The sequence below is a fragment of the Solenopsis invicta genome, chromosome 1 (genome assembly GCF_016802725.1).
Source record: "Solenopsis invicta isolate M01_SB chromosome 1, UNIL_Sinv_3.0, whole genome shotgun sequence".
NCBI classification, from domain to species: domain Eukaryota; kingdom Metazoa; phylum Arthropoda; class Insecta; order Hymenoptera; family Formicidae; genus Solenopsis; species Solenopsis invicta.
Window position 1 is genome coordinate 31,632,729 of NC_052664.1, and position 13,367 is coordinate 31,646,095.

General features: G+C 36.6%; 2 protein-coding genes across 12 annotated transcripts in view; one reads left to right on the top strand and one right to left on the bottom strand.

Moving 5' to 3' along the window:
* Window positions 1-13,367, bottom strand: part of LOC105201574 — a 269,202-nt gene that overhangs the window by 237,924 nt on the left and 17,911 nt on the right. The gene's annotated exons all lie outside the window — the stretch shown is intronic.
* Window positions 1-13,367, top strand: part of LOC105201579 (hormone receptor 4) — a 193,311-nt gene that overhangs the window by 144,013 nt on the left and 35,931 nt on the right. The gene's annotated exons all lie outside the window — the stretch shown is intronic.

Consider the following 13,367-nt stretch of genomic DNA (forward strand, 5'->3'; position numbering starts at 1 on the left):
CGCACGCACGCGTGTCAGTTTTTTGGCATTGGGCATTGGGATTGGAGGGCCTCGGTTGGTATCGAGGTCACCGGTACCACCACTACCGAACCGCGGCGGCGGATCCACAACTTTGGCGGATCGCATGGCCCTCGCTTACGCTCTCGCAACCGGCTGCCCCAAAAAGTTTGGGCCGCGCGACGTGTTCACATCGCGCTCCTCCGCGCACCGTCCTCTTCCGGATCTGCGGGATCCCTCTACTCTCGCGCGTGATTCTCCGTGTCCGGAATTGTCGATCTTTCTCTCTTTCGAAGTGATCGTCTTCGTCGATTGAATAAGCAATCTAGCAGTGATACGTTGTCTTTCTCTGGCGAGAACTTTTAAACTTTGCACCATTAATTCTGTCGCGATAGTGCTGAAATGTGCGAAAGATCGAAGGGCACCCGCGGAATATTACAATTTGTTTCGCGACGCTGCGCGAGCACTCGTGTGAATCCTTGAACAAAGAATTTCAAGTACCGCATGGATCGTAGATTGGTGCGTGACTGTGATTGGAGTTGGCGCGAGGCTGCCCAGGAAGTTTCTATGGTTTGCTTGACTTTACTCTGAATCACCACAGCACGACAATATCATGTGCGCGAAGATGAGTGTCCTCCAAGGTCGGCACTCTTCCGTGTGCGCGAAGATGAGTGTCCTCCAAGGTAGGACCATTTCGCTCTTGCAGTGTGATTCTAACTGAAGCACTGCTCGCGAGTACCAAAGCATAATAGAGCGAATAATAGAAATTTATATGAAAACTATTAAACGCGCCGACATCAGATTAGACAAACGTCAAATTTGTTAAAGAGTACTTTGGATTTTTACAAAAGATATTTTACCGCGTCGACTTTATATCAGAACGTATTGTACGCGATAAAGTCCGCACGTACAACAACGGTCATTTAATGTACTTCATAGAAACGTTGGAGTGTGCGACATTTCCAGTAGATATAGCTGCAAATGTATCAAATTACATTTACATCAGTGGAACTTTCTCTACCATGAAATTTGAATCATTGACCGACATAACGAAATTCATCCTAACAAATTTGAATACCTGACATTTATTGAAACGCGATTTTACTGCGAATTATATTTACATTCAGATTTTTATTACATTACATAATACACAGTAATATTGAATACATGAGGTTTAATAATCCGTAAATAATTTTACATTAACGAGATGATAATGCTGTGTGGAAAAAAACGAATAATAAATACATAAATATAACAAATAGAATATATTTTTATTACACTGTAATTATCATACACGCTATATCGTTAAAAAAGAAGATTTTAAATATGTTTTAAGGATGTTACGTGATATCTCAAAACGTTACCAAAAATATAAAAATTTCATAGATTGTTATTATTATGTCTGAGTATCCGGATAAAAAAAAATTTAAGCACAATTCTCTTGCTTGTTTAAAAGCTATTCAATTTTTCATTTATTCTTTTATTCTTTCTTCTTACGTAAAATCGCGTTTTGTAGTACTTTTTTTTAAATTTGATGAGGAAGTAGCATTATAAATTAAATCAAAGTTTTTATATATACTAATAAAACTGGAATAGATATTTGTGCAAAAATTCATTTAGATCTACTTACTCGTTTTAAAGTTATTTATTTAAAAGTGCAGCAAAATATCATTTTGTTGCAAAAATCATTTTTGTTTCCTTCTTTGCAGTTAATTTCAAAGTCAAAATTCGGACATTTGCGACTCAAATTTTTTGTCGTTGATTAGGGAAAAAGAAATAAACGTAAGAAAATCAAAAAACCTTTTGTTTTTAAATTTCGTTAACTTTTAGCTCTTATCGTAGAAACAAAACATCCTTAAAAATAAAGACAAAAATTTTTTGCAAGTTTATTAAGATGCATGTAATAAAATGCAATTCTAAGTGGTATTAATTCTCTCATATACACATTATAGTTATACTGATACATTATAATAAATCCACGACTGCGTTCCGAAATTCACTGCCAGCACTGAAAATCTATAACGTGAGCTATATATGTTTAATACCAAGAGGAAAGCAGCCTGTATATGATGCATTTATAAAGAACAGTTGTCTGTGATTTCTACTTCATCATCTACACAATATATTAACTCTTCGCTCAAAAGATGAGTTTCACATATATGATCGGAGTACCATTGGCATTAGCAGGCCCAAGTTGTCCATTCCGCGCGCAGAACTCTTTAAGTAGAAACCAGCGAGACCAGTAACGAGACAAGTTCTATTGGTCTGGAATTGATTTTCGAGGTGCAACGAGGTGTCAGTTCGTCGGTGTCCCCGTCGGGTCAATAACATCGCGACACGATTTCACAATTGCACGCTTCGCTAATTACAAATCACAATTGCGTCGATTCGCGCTGCCGGCGGCGGAGCGGCGTGTCGACGCGGAATGCGCGAAAAAGCGCTCTATACCGCCGCTGCTTCCGCGTTCGTTTCCGTTCGACAACAGGAGACCCGAGAGTGAAACTGATACCTTATCGTCGACGCTCCATCAGCGAAACATCGGCGCAAAGCTGACCGCGTGTTCGTCGGCTTAAAAAAATCTCATTTATCTGGTTTCTCGTGCGTCGAAAACTACGCGCTAAATCGGGAATCGGTTCAGCTGCGCGCGCCGCGGAAATATCCACTCCGTGCTTATTCCCCAATGGAGAACGGAATGTGATAGCTCGGCATGTCTGATTTGCGCATAGTATTATACAAGGATGTCCAATAAATATTAATCCCCATGTCCGTTCGGCCGTCGTGATCGATACGATTTTATCTGATCAACGCGGTATAGCGGAGAATGCACGGTGCACGCGGAATCGATGGAAACGAGGAAAATCAATCCGAAATTCTGCCTTAAAGCATACCCATCTTCGCCACGTTTTCTCCGACAGATTACACGCGATCGCTATCCCCGATACGTTGCGCAATCGATTTCGCCGAGGTTGGTGGGAACGTCGCGCGAACTTTTGCTCTAGATTGCAACAGAGTGAGGGACGAACTTGACTGCGAGGCTGTTGAAATTTATCTATGGTTGCGAGGAGAAAGAAAAATTTTAATCAAATCAAGTATAGGTATTTAAAATAAACTGCAAAATATGACTCATCGATACTGGAAAAAAAATTTTTTATGTTCGAGTAAATATATTTAAACGTCTTTTTTTTAATTAAAAAAATATTTCCCAAGTTTAAAAAGAAATTGTTTTATACGAGTTAATATTTATTTAAAAAAAAAAGTTGAATAAATAAATATATTCATGAACATAAAAACTTTTTTCAATGTATTTCCTTTTCAAATTGATTAAAAAAATTTTTTTTTTTATTATTCGAAAATTATAAATGCTTCAATATTTTCGTGAATCAATGAACCTTCGTTTCATTGAACTTATCGTTCCAGAAAGTTTCGAAAGTTATCCGATTATAGGAAACTGCACTTGGGACAGTATTTTGCATTGCAAGTGTCGTAACATATAAATTCGCGGACTTAGCGTACAAAACGTTGCGATTTTTCACGAACATTGACGAAGTTGTTTGCCACCGTCGTGGTCGCTTCCTACATTGTCGTAACTTGCCATCGCATTGACAGATGCGCCCCGCAACGTGTTGCAATCCGTGCAACCGTATCGTTCCAACGGAATTACGAATCGTTCGCATCGCCGCGCCACTCGGCCCTAACTCGTCGCGGGGAATATGAATCATACCTTGCGTTATAATATTATAAAAAATAAATCGCGCCTTGACACGAATGCATCTCGGAGCGTTTAGCCTTCGCCGTGGCCACACCTCGTCCATTTATGTTTCTTTTTTTTTTAAATTTAATGAAAAGTTTTATTTTGTTTTTATACGCTGCAGTCTCGGCTGCAGTGCGTACGGCATCAAGTTAGATAAATTTACTAGTACGCAGTTTTACTCTACGTTAGTTTTACATTCAAGTGTATAGAGAGCAAAAAAAACTATGAAACAGCAAAGTACTTTATGTGCTTCAAAACGCACGTCGGGATATAATATTATTAAAGAGGAAACGAAATATAAATAGGATTGCAGAAATATTACTAAACTGAAATTTTTTTTAGAACAATTTTCGAACAATTTTACAGAAAGATATTCTAAATATGTACAATACTAATGAATTTTATTTTGTCTTGTAGAAAAAAAACAATATATTTTTAAATTTGTTTCATGTATAAAATTTATTACTTTTTTTATTAATTATTTAAAAAAGAATAGTTTTATTTGCATAGTAATAAAATACATATTACTGAACACTCTTTTTAAAATATCCCAATATTTTAATCTTATTCACACGAGAGAGAGTTAGACTCTAATATGCTTTTTTAAGTCAGCTCCGAAATTTCACGGTAAATCATCGCGTTGCTCTTTAAATCACTATAATGCTTTGTAACGGCTAACTCAGCGTAAGACTCGAAGAAAGTCGGAAAGTGACTAAACGAATAAAAGGGGGGTAAGTAATCGCGCTGCGTTCGCAACTTCCGCAATGTCGAATCGGCGAACCGTATCGTGTTCCGACCGATTCGACGCGACTCGACATTGATCTCTGCAGAATTCGACCCGTTGTACTTATTTTTAAATCTTAAAAAATCCGATAGCTTCTCGACGTTGTAATAAAAACGTTATCTATTTTTGTTGCAGTCATTGCATTACGAAAAAAAAAACACCATTACTTCTATCATGGGATTTTACAATTTGTTACCGTTTTGTAAATAACAATTATTAATTATTATCGATTTTAAGTTAATTTATATTACGTCCTAAGGAGAAGAGAAAAGTCAAACTAATGTCAATTTGACGTCATATTGATTAAATTTACGTCATTTTTTGTGATAATTTGATCAATATGACGTTAAATTAACACATTTTGACTTTTTTGTTGTTGGGATCGTTCGTGTGTTTATAACTGCGAACACAAAATTGCCGTTGGAGAAACACTCTGTCCCGACCGACGACATTAGAAACCTCATAAATGCGACTACGAACGGTGTGATTTTCGCTCGAAAAGAAAAGGCGAACACTTTTCAGCAAAGTTCCGTTAAATCGCGCATTAGCTTCGCGAAGGAACGGGCGGAATGGATCTCGATCCTTTACCGCGGCGCGCGCGCTCGCTCGTCGCGCTTATGACACAACACGGTAGAGTTTGCCATAGGAAAAGTAAGGTAAGGCCAGTGCTATAATAGAAACTTTCACTACGGAGGTTCAACGTACCGAGCCACTGACTCTCACTGGCCGTTCTCACTGCTTACCCGAGCATCTGACACACACATACTGGGTGTCTCCATTTCTATGCTACACAATTCGCCGCGGTTCTCTCTTCGCTCCTGCTCTCAGAACAAATTGCGAGACAATATCTCTGCTGTTCCGCAGACGGCGCTCTATTGTCGCGTAAACGCAAAGGAGAAAACCTCTCAACGATTCCCGCGTGGCCGAGCCCGAGGATTCTTTCTTCCGCCGCGGAAGTTAACGGAAACGAACGTCATTGCCGTATTCGTCGTTTGTAAGAACTTTCTTGCAAAGTTTGAACTCTGAGTAAAGCTGACTGAAAAGTATCGCTAACGCGATACGAAGTATCCGATGGGATTGATCTGTGCGTCCCTCTATGTTTTATTTCAACGTAAGCTAATGTAATATGTGCTCCTCTATTTATGCGTATCTTCTAACAGAGCTACGGTATTACTAGCTTCAACGGCAGTGCACAGATGCAAATTTCTGCTCTATCTAGTTATTGATCAAATTTAGTTATTTGGAATTCGGATATTTGGGGCTGATAATAATTGGCTGAAAATTTCATTTGCTAAAATACATATACGCCATTTCTCGTAATTGTTTATAATTACGAATAATGCTACCCTCCACACGTTTCTACCCACAAAATTCCTCGATAGAAACTCGAAAGGTTGAAGAAGATAATATTATACTTTCATTTTTAAAGATTCGCAAAGATTATATTTCACAATATTTCTGAATCGGTCATTCACTGTTGCGTATACTTTACGTGATAAATGTTCGCGGAAGCAGCGGATACTTACTCGTTCGTCTGTTATGGAGAAAACGAAAGATAGATGGAGAAGATCGGAATTGGATTCTGACAGAGCAGCTGGCTCTACGTTGTAACAACGATACAAAGTGATCAGGAATCTGACCCTTTAAGTAGCGAATTGAGTCGTCGATATAATAAATCGGCAACATATGAAGCGACTGTTAATGCAACAGTAATAAAATGTTCTTTCATTTCTAACTCGTATATAAATCAAATTTGCGAAAATTATAATGAATTCAAATGTCTGCACTTTTATAAACTATTATCTTTTTAAAAGAAAAAAATATATACACATCGAAAATAATAACATTAAAAAGATCAAACAATCTTCTACGTATCATACTTTTTCTTATTTTGTTAAATCAAAAATTTTTCTGCGAGCAAACAAATTGCTGTAAATTGTAAATTTTATAAATGTAAATTTCATCCATTTGATTAAATTTTGCTTTGTTCTGAAAGCTGCAATAATACGAATCAAATATTACCTAAAATAACGTCTTAGAATCTTGTCATACGTCAGCGTTTTATCTTGGATATCGTTTTAATCTGTTAACATACGTGTCAATGTTGACGTCGCATACCAGGTCATATATTCATCCCACGAATTCTCGTTAGCGCTAACTCCGTTAAGAAATGCAACACCGTATATGATGACCCCTTTCCGCCGATAAGCAATTTTAAGGTATGCTAAAAGACGAGACATGGCCGTTATCCATGTGGGTCTGCTTAGATAAGTACTAATTTATCTTTACACATAACGGTGCCGTATGAAAGATAAGATTATGTTCACCAGACTAGACTACATATTATACATTTTCATGGCAGCTCGGATATTTTTAAGTGTACGAAAAAAAAATGAAATATAAAAATAAGAAGTGACGTAACAAATAAATTTTCTCAACGATGCAAATAAAACTTATATCTCTCTACAATTTCTCTCGCATTAAATGAATCTTTTTTGCATAAAAAGTATTGCTACATATAAATACGGAAAAATAAACTTAGAAATTCTTCGGGTTTCGTTTTTAATCATTTTTTTCGTAAATGATGCGCGTGTCACGTAGACCCAGGGAATAAAGAGCTAAAAATTTATTTTGCTGAAGTAAAAGATATCTTCCGTAAGGTTTTTTATCTACCTGAATCATCGAGAAATCGTAAAATTTCCCGTCTCTATGGATCGCCTTTGAATCTTTCGATTCCTGGAATCGAGACTACTACACGAGTGTACGCATGTGTATCCAGTTATTGCAATCAGGAATCTTTATACTGTCGTGCAGAGACTATTAGTGACACGGTACCCTTCGATGAGAACCGCGACAGAAAAGGAAAAGAGAGACTGTCGTTTAGGAGATACGGAGAAGCGGACACGAGCACGAAAGTGGAGGGAGTTACAGACCTAGGATGTCATAGCGTGGGAGAGTCACTTTCACCGTCCACGGTCCCCATATAGCGGTAAAATCTGAGCAATACAGTAAATTAGATCTCTACTCCACAAACGGACACGGGATCGATTCTTGAACGATTTCAGATTGACGGAGAATTTTTTAATCGAGACCCCTTCGCGTTTTTCATATCGATAAAATAATTTTAATCACACGATAATGATTCTATTTACGCGATTTAGAACATATCAGCTTGCGTATCAACAAATATTTGTGCTATATGTTAACCGTTTTAATGACATTTCAACAGTAGCTCTTGTTCCAAATTGTTGTTATATAAATTTATAATATCGTCAATGAGTTTACGTAAATGCGGAAAATTTTGATATATTGAATAGTTTAATAAAACAGTAATTTTATTATCGACATCTCAATTGATTGAGAATTTTATAAAAGTCTTTTTATTATTATTAAAATAGTTATATTTGATATAATCTAATATTTAAATTAATATTAGCTGAATTAGGTGAAATATATTCAGCTGATTAATTAGCTGAATTATCAAGCGCGATGTTAATAGTTTTTAAGAAACAGAAAGTTGTAACCTTTCGATAAAGAATATAAACACGGAATAGACTAACAACCGCATGAAAGATGTTATAAACTTCCCATAAAATGAGCCGTGACATAAACATAAACTTCCGTCACATTCTCCATTTATAATCATTGAAAATATCTCAAAAATACAAAGATATATTCATTGAATACATATTTATAAAAAAAATGCACATATTTTTCTTAGGAAAAGTTGAATTATTGAATATATATCTTCTTATTAACCTCAAATTTATTTTTATAGTTAACGCTTCCATATTGAAATAATCTAAAAATATTTGCTTAAGCTAAAAATAAATATTTCTTCTAACAAAAGTTAGACTAGCAGGAAATTACATTATAGAAAAATTAAATTTGGATGCGCCGAAAAAATTGTACGTGGAATTTCACGCGAATACACGTAGAAAATAGCGCGAAATGTACTAGTGGTACGAAACTCTGAAAAAAGCTCGCTCGAGATAGACGAGGTTGCGTGGCTTTGCGCCCAATGACGGCCGCGCTCTTGCATTCGCGGACACATACATTTATATACGTATCGCACGTACCGAGCGCCGGGCGGCCTCTCTCAAGAGGAGACCGTCGTAGGTTAGTGCATTGGCTGCACTTTCCGTCTCGCTGTATGCACGTATAGTCGCGCCGCGGTTCTCCCGCGCGCGGGCGCGCGAGGCGCGCTCGTCCGCGGCGGTCGTATGCATGCATTGGTTACGCAAGAATAGCGGCGTGTGTGAGAGACTGCTGACCCACATACGGCTGGGAGCAAGGACCCCGCGCTGGTGTATGCGCTGCTATACCCGACTTGAGCGCGGCTGCGTGTGTTTGTGCCGCGAGGTGCACGCGCGCGACGTGCACATGCGTGCCTCGCAGCAACGTGGATGCGCTCTGCCGCCAGTGTCGGCAGTGTCGCCTCTCGCCGCTCCTCGCGCCTCGCGCCTCGCGCCTCTCGCTGCTACAATGTGCCATCTAGCGTCGCGCGCGCGTACCGATGCACGCGTCGCCCGCGCGGCTGATTAAACGTCGTTCACGTCACTTACGCGGCTGAGACCGCCCCTTGAATAAGATATTTGCAAATTTTCTTCCTTCAATCTTTCTTCCGTACAATCTTTTATTAATCCAACTGTTTTTCATTCTATTAATATAACCTATTTTAAAAATGTTATTTTATTCTAGCTTTAACTATTTTCTTTTTCAAACTTTTTATTTTTAGACTTTTTAATTATGTTTTGGCTGTGCAATATGAGCTAAAAGTTATCGAAATTTGAAAACTGAAGGCTTTTTCAGGTTTATCCTTTCTTTCTAATCAACAATAAAAAATTTTGTTCGCGAATGCCTGAATTGTGGCCTTGAAACTAGCTTCAAAGAAAAAGAAAAACAATGAAAAATTTAATTAGTGGTTTTTGCAGCGAAAATTACTATATTTTGCTGCAGTTTTAAATAAATATAACTTTTAAATAAGTAAGTGGATCGAAATGCATATTTGCACGATTTATTTATTAGAGTTTTATCAGTGTATGTAAAAATTTTGATTTAATTGGCAGTGCTATTTTCCCGTCGAATAAGTATAATATTAGTACATAAATTATATAATTATGTTATTAATATAAATACTACAAAATGCGATTTTAAGTATCAACAGTGAAAAAAAATTAAGTAATTTTTAAACCCATAAATGAATTGTGCTTAAATTGTACACAGAAACTCAAACGTAAGAAACTCAACTAGAATATTTTATGAAATTTGTATATTTTTGGTAACATTTTGAGATATGACTCGTATATTCTTAATTTTAAACGATAGTATTTTTCATATTTTTGTGGAATGTAATCAAGAAATATATTCGAGTTAATCAATATTTCAAATAACTATTAATAAATCTGCAAAGTCATTTGTGTCAAATTACCGTATAAAGTAATAAAGAACTAAATATACAATAACAACTTATGAATAACAAACTAATTTAACTACTGGACGATTTGCGATTAGCTGTTGTTAATTAAACATGAAGCTCGTTTGTAAGTAGAGCTACTTCTTGCAGTTAAGACTACGATTGAAGGGGCGTGGGAGTAGCTGCAAGAAGTTGTACGGTATGCTAGAATAAACAACTTTTGAAATGTAGACAGACACTGTTACGGAATATTAATGTCACTCAGATTAGTTGAACAAAGTTTGCACGCTGAAAACAAATAGAAAGCTTCGTATACGAAATGTCTGTTTTGATGTAAACTTCTCTCCCAAGCATCTTCACTTCAACAAACAAACGTTCCGCAATATAAATATATTTATGATATAAATATTATCAGAAATGCAGTTAAGATTTTCAATAAGAAGAAACGTACTTGTGCGTAGTAAAAATACTCGTATAAAATAAAATATAAGATTTAGTCAATATCGATAGAAAGTGTCGAGAATGTTATTACTGCAAATAAGAGTGGCAGTATCATAAATGTCAAAAGACACAGGAAAGCTCATTTGAAATTCAAATGCTAATCGAATGTAAAATTTGGTATATTTTACAATGCATGATTATTACGGAATTTACGTGAAACTTCGTTTAAGATTTCTCGAATAATATTTTGTTACTATCTCAATTAACATGAAACGTGCGTTACTTCTGTTTCCAAATGTAAGTTACTTCAACGAGATCATTATGAAGATAGACTTTCGTCCAAACTAAATTGCGGAACTGTTTGAATCTGAAACTTTAAATGTTGAATCGGGGACAACTCGCACTAAGTAACGTGCAAACATTATATCTTGTAATCGACAAATTGTTTTTATTGAAGGAACAGCACAAAGTTTATTGTAGAATCGTCGATTAAATGTCTTTGTGTAAAACGTTAAATTTATCATTGCGGATAATAAATCGCATTTAACGTAAAATGCGATATGAATGAAAAATAACATCTGTATATATCGCGAATATTATTTCGCTATTAAAATTATATAATTTTTTTAGTGATATTAAGAGCCAAAAAATTATCACATTTTGTCCGAAAAATTAAATTGTTTTATTTGAAATTGATTTTAAAAAAATAATTCTATCAATAGCCTTGCAAAGTAACTTTATATTATTATTTCGGCCTATGTACGTATTCAAAAAATTACAATATTTTATAAAGAGATTAAAATGCAACCGCTAAAATCACTTTGATGTTCTCTCTTGTGACGTTTGTTTTAATTATGTTGTACTTGCATTTAAAATAAATACGTATAACATTTAGAAATTTAATATAATAATTAGATACTAAAAATGTATGGGTCGTATCTTAAAACAATACGAAAAATTTCATAGAATACATTCTAATATTACGTTTGAGTATCTATGGGAAATTTAATTCACAATTCACTTATTGATTTAAAAGTCATTTAATTCTTTGTTTACTCTTGATTCTTATGTAAAATCGCGTTTTGCAGTACTTATTTATAAATTTTATGCGAAACTAGCATTACCAATTAAATCAAAATTTGTACGTGTACTAATAAAATTATTCGTGCAAAAATTCACACATTTAGATCCACTCACTCGTCTAAAAGTGAAATTATTGAAAACTGTAGTAAAATATAATAATTTTCGCTGAAAAAATTATAGATCAAATTTTTTTTTTTTGTTTTCTTCTTTGCAGCAAGCGCGTAACGAAGCAAGCGCATAAAAATTTGCACAATTGACATGCGCATCATTACCCTCATTAAAATGACCCGCGTCAGCCAGGTCGGAGCGCTGCGCGCTGTCGTAAAATCTTAGACGCTCGATCCCTCCGACGCGACGCGACGCGACGACGACTGGATGGTCGGCGCAAATTGTTCGCTGTCCGGCCCCGCGAGCTGCGATAAGGCGAGCACGATTTGTTATTATCGCCGGCGTCGCATTATTAAAATGACCCCCGCTCACCCGCGGTCATCTCTCATAGACCTAGTCTCGTCTATAGCGCAAGATCCAGACGAGCGCTCTCGTAAAAACGCGCCTGCAATCCGATCTCGCGGAACCGCCGCCGCCGCCGCCGCCGCCGCTGCGTCAGCAAACGGGGACTACTGGAGAGTCCGCCTCTAATTATTCCATTGCGGTACTTAGTATGGCGCGACGACGGGATCCCGCGAGAAACCCCATGAAACGAAGTCGTCGGGTTTCGTGTCGCGGTAAAACGATACATGTATCGCCATGCGACCGATCCAATTATACGTTATTGCCGGCTAAAGCGGGGTTAATGGCGAGCTATGCGTTCGCCGTAATCGCCGCGAACGCGTGCGTCCGTCTGTTCGCGCACACGTACGTACTTTCACGTCGCGAACCCGTTTCCGATCCCGCAATAGTCGATAACTCGCGCTCATACGCGTGCGAGATGATTCTTGGTTACATCCGAGATGAAACGATGGAAGACATTGGTAGAAAGATGAAATCCGCGAAAGAAAATGTAAAATGAAGATCTTCGCAAAGTTCTCTTTCTATATTTAGCTACAGGTCACCAGAATGCGTAAATCTAATTTGTAAAATCGAGCATTAGCATCTTTCTCGGCATTATATTTAGAAAAGCGTTCGAGAAATAGGAAAAGATCGCAATATTTTTGTAAAATATGATGTAGAGTAAAATATTTAGAATATTTTTATAACGTTTTTTTATACTGCTACTTTAGTTTAGTCTAGTTTAATGAGAGAGAACTGAATTTTATTTATAATCGTTAAAAATAAATTTAGCAATTTCGATTTTAGCATATTTCGGTGAATCGATAGTGATAGTGGCGTAAGAGTAACACGTCTGCTTTTCGTGCGAAAGATCCAAGATCTTTTTATCCGAACTGGCTGTACTAGTTTCTTCAAGGGGGAGGAAGGAAGACAAATTCTAAATTAACGCAGCCAGTTCAGCTAAAAGGAACAGACCTCCAGATTCAAATCCACCCAGAACATGTCAGATTTTTAATTCATCACCACCTGTCGCGAAAGGCAAATCACTTTTCAGTATCTTTGTCAAAACAGTGGCACGCCACATGGTGAGCTTCAAATAGAAAGCATAATCCTTCAGTCATGAAAAAACGATTTAAGAGAAAGAGGAGATATTTCGTACAGATTCATTCAGTTATGCAAGAAAGATGAAATTATTCCATTTACTTCCTGAATGCATATATAAATACTAAATCGTAACTGAAGGTTAATTTTATTTCGAATAAATATAAAGATGACTTTTTTGTGTGACATATGAATTTAATCAAGTATGGAAATAATTAATTTCAGTACTGCTTTAAATTTCCCCCAAGATAAAGTCATTTAGAGATAAATTACGCAAACCGTTTTATATTATGAATAATTTACTT